The sequence below is a fragment of the Canis aureus genome, chromosome 26 (genome assembly GCF_053574225.1).
Source record: "Canis aureus isolate CA01 chromosome 26, VMU_Caureus_v.1.0, whole genome shotgun sequence".
In the NCBI taxonomy this organism is placed as follows: Eukaryota; Metazoa; Chordata; class Mammalia; order Carnivora; family Canidae; genus Canis; species Canis aureus.
The window spans coordinates 24,908,336-24,919,896 of record NC_135636.1 but is presented as its reverse complement, the minus strand read 5'-3'; positions in this window follow the sequence as shown (position 1 = coordinate 24,919,896).

Genomic DNA, 11,561 nt, shown 5'->3' with positions numbered 1-11,561 from the left:
TGTGATAAGCTTGCTGGATATAATATCTATGTTCAAAACTCATTTACGTTCATATACGGCAGTCCCAAACCCACTGCAAACATTATAATAATTTTAAAGTTTTCATAAACTAGAAAATATTAAAGATAGCTCTAAGTAAGTATACATAAGACCATCACAGGACTAAAAATCCCTGAAAACTGGTGAATTAAAAGTCATCAAAGAGAAACCTAAATTGCTCACATTAATATACAAAGTCAATGCAATTGAATCATAATTGTAAAAGTGATATTTATTTATTTATTTTAAAGATTTTATTTATTTATTCACGAGACACATATACACAAAGGCAGAGACATAGGCAGAGGAAGAAGAAGCAGGCTCCCTGTGGGGAACCTGATGCGGAACTTGATCCCAGGACTCTGGGATCATGACCTAAGAGGAAAGCAGACACTCAATTGCTGAGTTACCTAGGTGCTCCACAGAAGTGGTTTTTTTGTTTTTTGTTTTTGTGGGTTTTTTTAAAGATTTTATTTATTTATTCATAAGAGAGAGAGATAGAGAGAGAGGCAGAGACACAGGCAGAGGGAGAAGCAGGCTCCACGCAGGGAGCCCGACTTGGGACCTGATCTGGGGTCTCCAGGATCAGGCCCTGGGCCAAAGGCGGCGCTAAACTGCTAAGCCACCCGGGCTACCCCACACAACGGTTTTTAATGAAAGTTGATACATCTGGCCTGAGGAGATGCCATGGCAGTTCTGAGCAACAGGGCGAGGTGGGAAAGTTTGCCCAAAAGAGGTATTGAAACTTATTATAAAGCTGTTCTTATTAAGACAGAGCAGTTAAAAAAAAATACATTTTACATCAGCAAAACTCTCATTACTTCTCATATATGTTCTTTGGTGGAGCATCTGGTCAAATCTTTTATGCGCATAAAAAATGTGATTGTTATATATGTCATTTAAGAAACAAAACACATGGACATAGGGGAAGGGAAGGAAAAAAATAAAATAAGATGAAAACAGAGAAGGAGGCAAGCCATAAGAGACTCTTAACTCTAAGAAACAAACTAAGTTGCTGGAGGGAAGGTGGATGGGGGGATGGGATAACTGGGTGATGAGCATTAAGGAGGGCACGTGAAGTAATGAGCACTGGGTGTTGTATGCAACTGATGAATCACTAAATTCTATGTCTGAAACTAAATACAGTATATGTTAACAAAAAATTAATAATAAAAATAAAAAAAATAAAGTCTCTGGGAACCAAAGACTATAAAGATTTAGTTTTGTTTTTTTCCTTTTTTTTTTTATTGGAGTTCAATTTGCCAACATATAGCATAACACCCAGCGCTCATCTCATCAAGTGCCCCCCTCAGTGCCCGTCACCCAGTCACCCCCACCCCTCACCCACCTCCCCTTCCACCACCCCTAGTTCGTTTCCTAGAGTTAGGAGTCTCTCATGTTCTGTCTTCCTTTCTGATATTTCCCACTCATTTTTTCTCCTTTCCCTTTTATTCCCTTTCACTATTTTTTATATTCCCCATATAAATGAGGCCTTATAATGTTTGTCCTTCTCCAATTGACTTACTTCACTCAGCATAATACCCTCCAGGTCCATCCACGTTGAAGCAAATGGTGGGTATTTGTCGTTTCTAATGGCTGAGTAATATTCCATTGTATACATAAACCACATCTTCTTTATCCATTCATCTTTCGATGGATACCGAGGCTCCTTCCACAGTTTGGCTACTGTGGACACTGCTGCCAGAAACATCGGGGTGCAGGTGTCCCGGCGTTTCACTGCATCTGTATCTTTGGGGTAAATCCTATGATTTCTTTTAGAAGCTTTATAGCTTTAGGTTTTGAATTTAGGTCTATGATCCATCTCATATTTGTTCTTAGTATTTTGCTATAAAATGTGTAGTAATATTGCTATAAGGTAGCTTGATTTTAAAACAATATTAAATTTTGTGTATGTTATAAGGAAACAGTCAAGATTATTCTTCTGCTTTTGCTTCTGCTTCTTCTTCTTTACACATGAGTATCTAATTGTTTCAACACCATTTGTTGAGAAGACAATCCTTTCCACACTGAATTTCTCTGGCAACTTTTTCAAAAATCACTTAGCCAAGTACATATTATGTATGGATCTATTTCTCTTTTTTTTATGCCAGGGCAAATTTTATTTTTAAAATATTTTTTTAAAATTTTATTATTAGAGCCTATATGCAGTACTATAATAGTTTTAGGTCCACAGCATAGTAATTCAAGAATTCTATGCATTATGCAATGGTCACGGCATAGTAAGAGTAGTTACTAGCTATCACCATACAACATTATTCCAATATTGTTGACTGTATTTCCCTATGCTATACTTTCATCCCCATGACTTATATAGGATAGGGTAGTTTTGACAGAGACAGACAAGCAGCTTGACGGCAATAAGATCTCATAAAAAGAACCATACATTTATGGAGTGGTTTGCTAAAAGGCAAAGGCAGCTGTGCTTATCAGTGAGTGCTAGATAATTTATCCCAAAGGGAGAAAAAAATAAGATCCCTACCAATTATAACACACACACACACACACACACACACACACACACGTTAGGGGAAAAAAAGCTAGGTCAAAGACATATGGAAAGAGCAAAACTTCATAAAAAATTAAAAGCGCTTTTTTTTTTTTTTTTTTTTTTTTTAGTATTACAAACGCTCCCAAACAATACTAACACTCCTGCTCCATGGACAACAGCAGAGGAACTAGAGGGACTCTACCATATGTGCCCAAGGAAACAGACAGAAAAATGCTCATTGCAAAGTTGTATTACCCAAACACCAAATAGAACTTTCATACCATCCTGAGAAGAATCCCTAAGTTGTAGCATATGCTTATATAGAGAACTATAGAGTCATGGAAAATTAATAAAATGGAACTCTGCATATCAGCATGAACAAATCCCATGCACTGTGTTGAGCATAAAAATAAAAGTTCCAGAATGTTGTATACAGTATAACAGCATTTATATAAAATATGAATTGGTTAGAGATTTCTAATATGTTGTAAAATTATAAAATCAACTTTGAGAATGATAAACTCTGAACTCAGGACAGTGTTTTTAAAAGAAACAGAAGACCATAATGGCAAAATGTTAGCATTTTGCAAGATAGGATGGTAGGACCAAGGATTTTTTAAAATATATTTCTTGAATATTTCAGAACCAAAAAGTGCTTATTTCATGTAGTGATTTCAAAATATGTAGATGTCAAAATAAAATCATACTGGGGGAAGCTCTGTATAAAAGTAAAATGTGCTCATCCAGATTATGGAAACAGGCCAAGTATTCATCAATAGATGAATGGATAAAGAAGATGTGTGTATATATATGAATATATTCAGTCATAAAAGAAATGAAATCTTGCCATTTGCAACAACAATGGATGGAGCTAGAGAGTATAACACAACAAAATAAGTCACTCAGAGAAGGACAAATACCATCTGATTTCACTTATATGTGGAATTGAAGAAACAAAACAAATGAAGGAAAAAGGAAGAGTCAAATAAAAAAAAGAGACTCAACTATAGAGAACAAACTGATGGTCACCAGAGGAGAGGTGGGTGCAGGGGTGGATGATTGGTGAAGGGATTAAGAGTACATTTGTCAGGATAAGCACTGAGTAACGTATAGAATCGTTATATTCGGGACGCCTGGTGGCTAAGTGGTTGAGCGTCTGCCTTCAGCTCAGGTCGTGATCCTGGGGTCCTGGGATTGAGTCCCATATTGGGCTCCCTGCATGGAGCCTGCTTCTCCCTCTGCCTATGTCTCTCATGAATGAATAAATAAAATATTTTTAAAAAAGAATTGTTATATTCTATATTGTACACCTGAACGAATATAACACTCTATGTTAAGTACACTGGAATTAACATTTAAAAATAAAAAATAAAATAAAGATAAAATGTGCTCTGAAAATTAAAGATTGTTCTTGATCAGGAGCAGAATGGAAATCTTGTTTTCTTGACCCACTTGATTCTCTTTTGGGCAGAGGCAGGGCCAGTTTGAATCAATGCATCAGGGTACAAACATTCCCAGGTCCTTCAGACCAAAGTCCGTTCCTTGACTCAGCTCTGAAGCTCAGAAAGAAGGAACATCACGGGGTATGAGGAAGGGAGCATGTTCAAAGTAGAAGTGAGGGCAGCAGCTTCTCCCCCAATGTGAGCTTCTTGGACAGGGTGGGAGGCAATATATTGTAGAGCATACAAGAGCAATTGGGAAAAAATTCATTCATTCATTCATTCTTGTATTAATTCCCCAAATACTTATTGAGCATCACTGTGTGGCAAGCACTCTATGTGCCTGGATTTATGGTGTTGATCAGAAAAAAGTCCCCTACTCACTACACTCCAACCCCTCTGTCTGAGTTTTGAACTTTTCCACACTCATGTTCCTCTTTGCCACTATTTAGAGCCTTCCAGTCTCTTGATGGGCTCCATTAGTAGAGTTTAGCATTACTTTCCTTATTCATTCCAAAAATAAATTCTATGAAATTTGACATATATAGCAGTATATGGGGGCACCCTTTGGAAATTGGAGCTCAAAGCTTTGACCTTTATCCTACCTCCACACCTTGGACCCACACCCAGGATTCCAAGGGACTTCATTCAAAAACCTTCAAACCCCAGGGCACTGTAGGTTGCATGAGAACTGGAAGCCTCTGAGATTTCCAACAGACATTTAAAGAAAACAAGAATGTTTCCAACTTTACCTTGAGGCTAGATCCCCCTGGTATGTGCTGTGTGAAATAGCGGGCTCACTTTGGACTCCTCTGGTCAGCCCATGATGGTGACCATGACCTCTCTTCCTGTATAGGCCTGCCTCAAACTCACCTGTGATAGGGTCTGCCACCTGTAGATGTAGATGACTATGAAAGTTGAAGCACCTTGAAGCCCAGAAGGAAAGCCATGAACATAAGGACAGGCATCTCTGGACCTGAGTACCAATAGGCAGAATGGGGCAGCAAATGGCTCTCTGTGAGTTTAATACCTCACTCCACCTAGGATATAAGAGTGACACAGTAGCTCAAAGCAGTAGAGATGAGCTTATCTGGGCTTCCAATGGGCTTGTATGTGCCATGGGGTGTGTGGACTGTGAGGTTGGCCTGGATGGGAGAGTGTACCTCATGTTGCACCTTACAGTGAGCACTCTTTCGGACTCCTGTGCCGACACATTCACCAAATGTAAGCTTTTCTTTTCTTTTTTTCTTTCTTTCTTTCTTTCTTTTTTTTTTTTTTTTAATGTAAGCTTTTCTAATGGTGTAGTTCCCATTGCTATTCTGCTTGGATGTGAGTTGCTCAGCTCCCTTGAAGATATGACAGTTTTCTATCCAGGTGAGATGCACACTCTGTAGTTAGAATTTCTGCATGTAGCAGATAATAGACACCAAGTCTGAAGAGAATGGAGACTGGGACACTATCACTGTAGGGGAAACTGACACAGTCCAGGAAAGTAATCAGTTACTATAGGAAATTCGCTGTGAGAGCCTGGGGGTTCCTTGAAGATGGGTCATCTGCCCAGGGCCAACCCCAGGGGAGGACACAGGTATCTATTAACAGAGGTATGCATAAATAAATGCATGGCTGAATGAAAGTGTACATTTTGAATGTATGCTTGATGCAAGGGGGAATGGAGGAATGCATGGATGAAAGAATGATGAGATTGAGGAAAGCCATCAAAATCTCTCTCTCTCTCTCTCTCTCTCTCTTTCTCTCTGTTTTTTTTTCCACTTTGGCTATGAAAGATGCAAAGATGAGCGTTACATTCCATTTAAGAACCTACAAGTCAGTTTCCTTACTCTGTGACTTGATAATTCTAAGATTTGAATATTCACAGACTCTACACAGTTATGAGTCCAAGATACTGAGATTTTACATAAGAAGGAACTAGGGTTTGGGGAAGTTCAGTAACTTGCCCAAGGTCACAAGGGGCAAAGCTGAGATTATGCCAGACGCAGCATGTTTACCATCATACTGATCTTACAACTTTAAGACTATATGTTTGTGATTCCTGGCTTCTGAAATTATAATCTAACGACTTCTAGAATTCTTTTCAACTGATTTCAGCTATGCAGTAGAATGTATTCATAATGAGGAAAATCTGGAAGATGTTTATATATGATAAAATGTTATGTATTTCAGTAGAATTCATACGAACACACAGCATGGTATAGTCTAACACTAAACCAAGGGCAGGGAGATCCAGCTTGTGGTACCTACAGTGAAACCACAGACAAATGCAAGAGAATGGCAGGTAAGCCACCTATACTATATTTTTCAGCTTGAGGGAAATATGTAAATTTTCCATGGCCAGTTGGATGGCGTGGAATGTGGTTGGACTTGAAGAAAACATTACTGAAGAAGGCTGGTTTTCCCAGCAGAGCAGATGGATACACTGATCTCATTGTATTTAATGTAATTAATTCAGAGAGTGGTAAGAAGTAGGAAACACTGATTGTCTTCAGAAAATAAGAGAAGAGCAGAACTGGAGGTAAGGCAGATCAGGGAAAGATCAAGTGCCAACAGAATGATTTGACCCCTCCAGGACAGCTTTTTCAAACAATATCTGGGGGTGGTGATATCCAAAACCCCTCCTTCTGGTCTCCTGGCTCCCCCAAAGCCATAGTAGGAGACCACATCTACCCACTGACTTCCTGTGTGGGGAATGGGGTCCCTGCCTGCATTGTGGTGGCCCTCAGGGACGTGCCACCAGGCCTCAATCACATTCCAGTTAGAAATGGGTGAGTGGAATTGTGCAGGCTTGTAGAGGTTCTGCCTACCTATAGATCCCTTTGCTTTGACTCAGGAGATATTAGGTTTGGGGACTCACTTCACTCATGTTGAGATTTCATCCAAATTCAGAAGCTAATACATGTGGCGGCAAGGTTCTGTGACTGATATGTGGAGTCAGGAAATAGGCACAATAGACACAATGTCTATTCTTGAGCTCAGGTTTATCCCTGAGTTCAAGCCAGTCAGACTTCTAGATTCAGTTTACCAATGTTTTGAACCATGCAGTGCACACTTGTGGTTGCAATTTACCTACTGAATATCTTTTTATTTTTGAATTTCTCTTGCCCTATGTTTAGGTTTTGGTGGTTGGGCCATCAGAGAAAAGCATAGTCTGTCAACATGGCTTGATTGAATATGGGGCACAGGGCCTCCAAGGGACAGAGGGGCCATTTATTGAATCCCAGCCTAAGGGTTGTTTGCAGATGAAGGGGCACAGTGTCCAATGTATGGTGATGATTTGGTAAGTGTTTCAAATTTTGAAAAATTTATTTTTACAAACCAAAAGACTGAGGTTTCTCAGACTGTAGTCACCCTTCATGAACACATAGGTTCATGAAAAGATTAAAAAAGATTTCATTAAAAAAGATTTACTTTATTTGAATGAGAGAGAGTGCAAGAGAGCGCCTGACCTGAGGCTTGATCTCATGACTCTGAGATCATGAGATGAGCTGAAACCAAGAATCGGATGCTTAACTGACAGAGCCACCAGACACCTGGATGCCCTATTATTCACTTCACACAGTAATAGATGCCCACATATTTGGGCAACACATCACTAATGCAGATAGAATAGTCTGTTTGGTTGACCTCTGTGTTTTCTACTTCATTTACTCAGGGGCAGCAACTTCCATTGAAATTGTAGACAAGTTGTCATTCTGGACACTCTCCCTAAACCACAAGACAGGTCCTACTGGGGAATGCCCAGGGTTAAGGTCTCTCCACTTCTGACTGAAACTGGATTCTCAGGTTGGCTCACCTAGAATTCTTCACCCAAAGTTCCCTGGAAAGAAATTTTGCATCATTTCTCTTGTTTTTTTGTCTTGGACCAAGATAAACTGAGGGTCTGGTTCTAGGTCAAGGTGAGGACTCATTATACACTCTTTTAGCAACATGTACTGATACCAATGCATGAAGATTACAAATTGAGTTGCCATATGAGATGAGAGGAAGGAGGCCAATGTACAGAAAGGAAGAGGATACCTTCCTTCTGCATCACAATAGGAAAATGGCCTGGAGTAGTACTCACTGTATAAACAAGGGGACTTGCTGAATAACAAACTGCCACAAACTTACTGGTTTAAAAAACATATACTTTTCATAGTTCCTGTGGACCAGGAGTTCAGGCACAGTTTAGCTTAGTTGTCATGTACAGAGGGAAGATGATGTGAAACCACAAGGAGAAGGCCATGTACAATCTGTGGGTGGTCTGAGTCTGCCAGAAGGTAGGAGAGAGGCCTAGAACAGATTCCTTCTCACAATTTATGGAAGCTTTAGTCATAATTGCCAAGCATGAAAGCAATCCAGATGACCTTCAGTAGGTAAATGGATAAAGAAATTGTGGTATATCCAGACAGTGGAATATTATATGGTGCTAAAGGAAATGAGCACCTGAAAGCCCTGAAAAGATAGGGAAGAATCTTAAATGTTTATTATTAATCGAAAGGAAAATCCTGCATACTGCATGGCTCCAACTATATGGCATTCTGGAAAATGGAATAGTAAATATATCAGTCATTATACATTATTTCTTCTCTTCAATTTATCAATTTATTCATTTATTAATTTTTATCAATATGAGCTCAAAGATATTTATCTCATGTGTGGGGTTATATAATCAGTCTTGGTCAATTCAAGCAGCTATAACAAAATATCCCAGACTGGGTGGCTTATCACAAAGGAAAATTCTTGCTCACAGTTGTGGAAGCTGGAACCTGAGATCAGGGAGCCAGTGTGGTTGGAGGAGGGCCCTCTATGGATTTTTCATTGTGTCTTCATGTGGCTGAAGTGGCTGGGGAGCACTGGGGGGTTTCTTTTATAAGGACTAATCCCACTCATGAGGGTGGAACATTCATGACCTTCTCACTGTCCAGAGGACCTATCTTCTTTTTTTTCTTAAACATTTTATTTTTTTTCATGAGAGACACAGAGAGAGGCAGAGACATAAGCAGAGGGAGAAGCAGGCTTCCTGTGGGGAGCCCGATGTGGGGCTCAATTCCAAGACCCCAGGATCACAACCTGAGCAAAGGCAGACGCTCAACCACTGAGCCACCCAGTGCCCCCAGAGGCCCCATCTTCTAACACCAACAAGTGGGCTTGAAGATTCTAACACTTGAATATTGTGGAGACTTGAACATTCAGATCATAGCAGAACCAGATATACTGCTTTATTTATTTGTTGCTCAAACTGTTGCACTTTGGCCATTGCTCTTCCAGGAGGTTCCTGTACTCATTTGACACACTCAGGAAAGGGTTATTGTTTTGTTTTTTGAAAATCCACTTGCTTACTTTCTGGAGGATATGAAGTTCTGGTAGAATTTTTCAACACAAAGAAGAGAGAGTAGTATTTAACGAAAAGTTTTTAGGTACATGTACCAGTTGATTGAATTAAGTGAAATGTTATTTTACAATCTGACATCTAGTAGAAACTGATATCTTCAATGAAGTATTCACCAATTTGTTTGTTTGTTTTTTTTAATGTGATGGCCTACCACATGGCAGTCATTGTTCTGGGAACTGAGGACACAGGTATGGTCCCTTCTCTGTCAGAGTTGACACCCTATTTGAGGAAGAGACACACACAGGCAGTTCTCACTTTGCATGGTGCTGATGCCTATGAATGTCAGTTGCCACAGGTCAGTTAAATAGCATCAGTCCCCCAACACACATTTCTTTTTATCATGTGGAATTTACCATGAGCAATTGCATGAAGTACAAACTTTGCTGCCAGCTCTTCCTCAGGCCACAAATCCCTATGTAACGAATAGGTGCTCATCTCACGATAAGTAAGCATCACATCTTTTAAAGCCTATAGTGATTGATCACTGTGACAGCTTCATATTCTTTCTCTTTTCCCAATAACTGGTTTTTTCTTGTATATTTACATTAAGAAATGCAAATAATTTTTGAAATACATGGAATAATCTTAAAGGAAGGAACAGAGAGCTCACCATATTTGCCCCCTGGCATATTGGAGGATGGTAGATCTCAGATGGGTAAACTTCTGGGCTTTTTTTTTCAGTTGAAAGAGCTCTATTGCCCATGTTTGCACTTGCTTAGAAGGGAGCCTGCAGCAGAGGACTGGAAAAAGTGGGGGTACTGAGGCTTAGCCCCTCCACTCCATTTAAAATAACTCAAAAAGTGCATCCAACTAGCCAATCCTATGTCCATGGGCCATGTCTTGCTGTGCTGCATTGTGTTCAAAATTTCCCTTTGCCAGTCCTGCCTCCTTCCCTCTTTCATGCATGTGGATTGGGCAGCACTCCACAGTGAGTTTCCCTTTCTAATATCATCTTAGATTCTGCTTCCCAGGGCACTTGATGTGTGAAGTTTGTATGGGAAGCATCTAGAAGGCTAGCCCTAATGTGCATATTTGGACCTTGGTCTCTTTCAGCTGGCTGATGAAGTCCCAAGGCCTGGTGGGAGGTAGAACAGGATAGGTCCAAGATATCCTGGCTCCACACTTCTGATTGCTGGGCACAGATGAAGGCTCAGATATGGCATTCAAATAAAAAAGGTCTAGTTTAATAACCTTGGTTCCCATTTAAAAAAAATGAGGAGTAAAATAAACCCAGAGCAAGCAGAAGGAAATTTAAAAAAAGGAGAGAGAAAGGCAATGAAATTAAAAACAAACAATTGAGAAAATCACTGAAACAAAAGTGGGTTTTTTGGAAAGAGTGATAAAATTGAAAAACTTTTAGCAGTCTGACAATGAAAAAAAAAGAAAAATGATGAGATATCACTACAGTACCTACAGTCATTGAAAAGAAAATAAGGTAATATTATAAGCAGCTCTGTGGACAGAAATTTGACAAAATGGAACAAGTTCCTCAAAGCACTCCCTGTCACAAACATCCAAAATGAAATAAAGAATTTGAGTAGCCTTAGTTAGCTATTCAGATTCTTTTCAAATCAAAGAAGTGTGGAGGCCCACATGTTTCACAGGAAAATTCTTTCAAGCATTTACAGTTGAATTTACAGTTAACTCAAAACCATGTTAAGTGCAAAAAATAAAATTACAGAAGAAATTTTGGAGGATGTGAATATATACTCCATTTTAGATGCTATTAGGCAATTATTATTAATTTTTGGAAGTGTGTAGTTGCATTGATTTCATAGAAAAACCAATGTCATTAATCACGTGACCATATAATTGTGAACTCCATTTGCAACTGGATGTATATCCATGACTAAGTCATTAGTGGACACAATATGTAACATTTGCATACCTCTAGTTTTAAGTGAAATCATTAGTTCTTCCCTTCCTATCTCTACTCTCCCAGCCAGTACAGACATGGACACTCAGTGATCCAGTGCTGACCCAGCAGCGAGGACAATGCCATAGGGCATGTTAGAAGGATCATGGGCCTTTGAGAGGTACTCCAGAGCAGACTCCTGGAAACCTGGCTCAACCTCCTCCTGATGTTACATGAGAGAGAAATAAATATTTTGATTGTAGAAAAGGGACTCTGTAGGTCCTTGGGAAAATTCCCTGCTGCTATAATTGACACATGTTTGTTGTATAG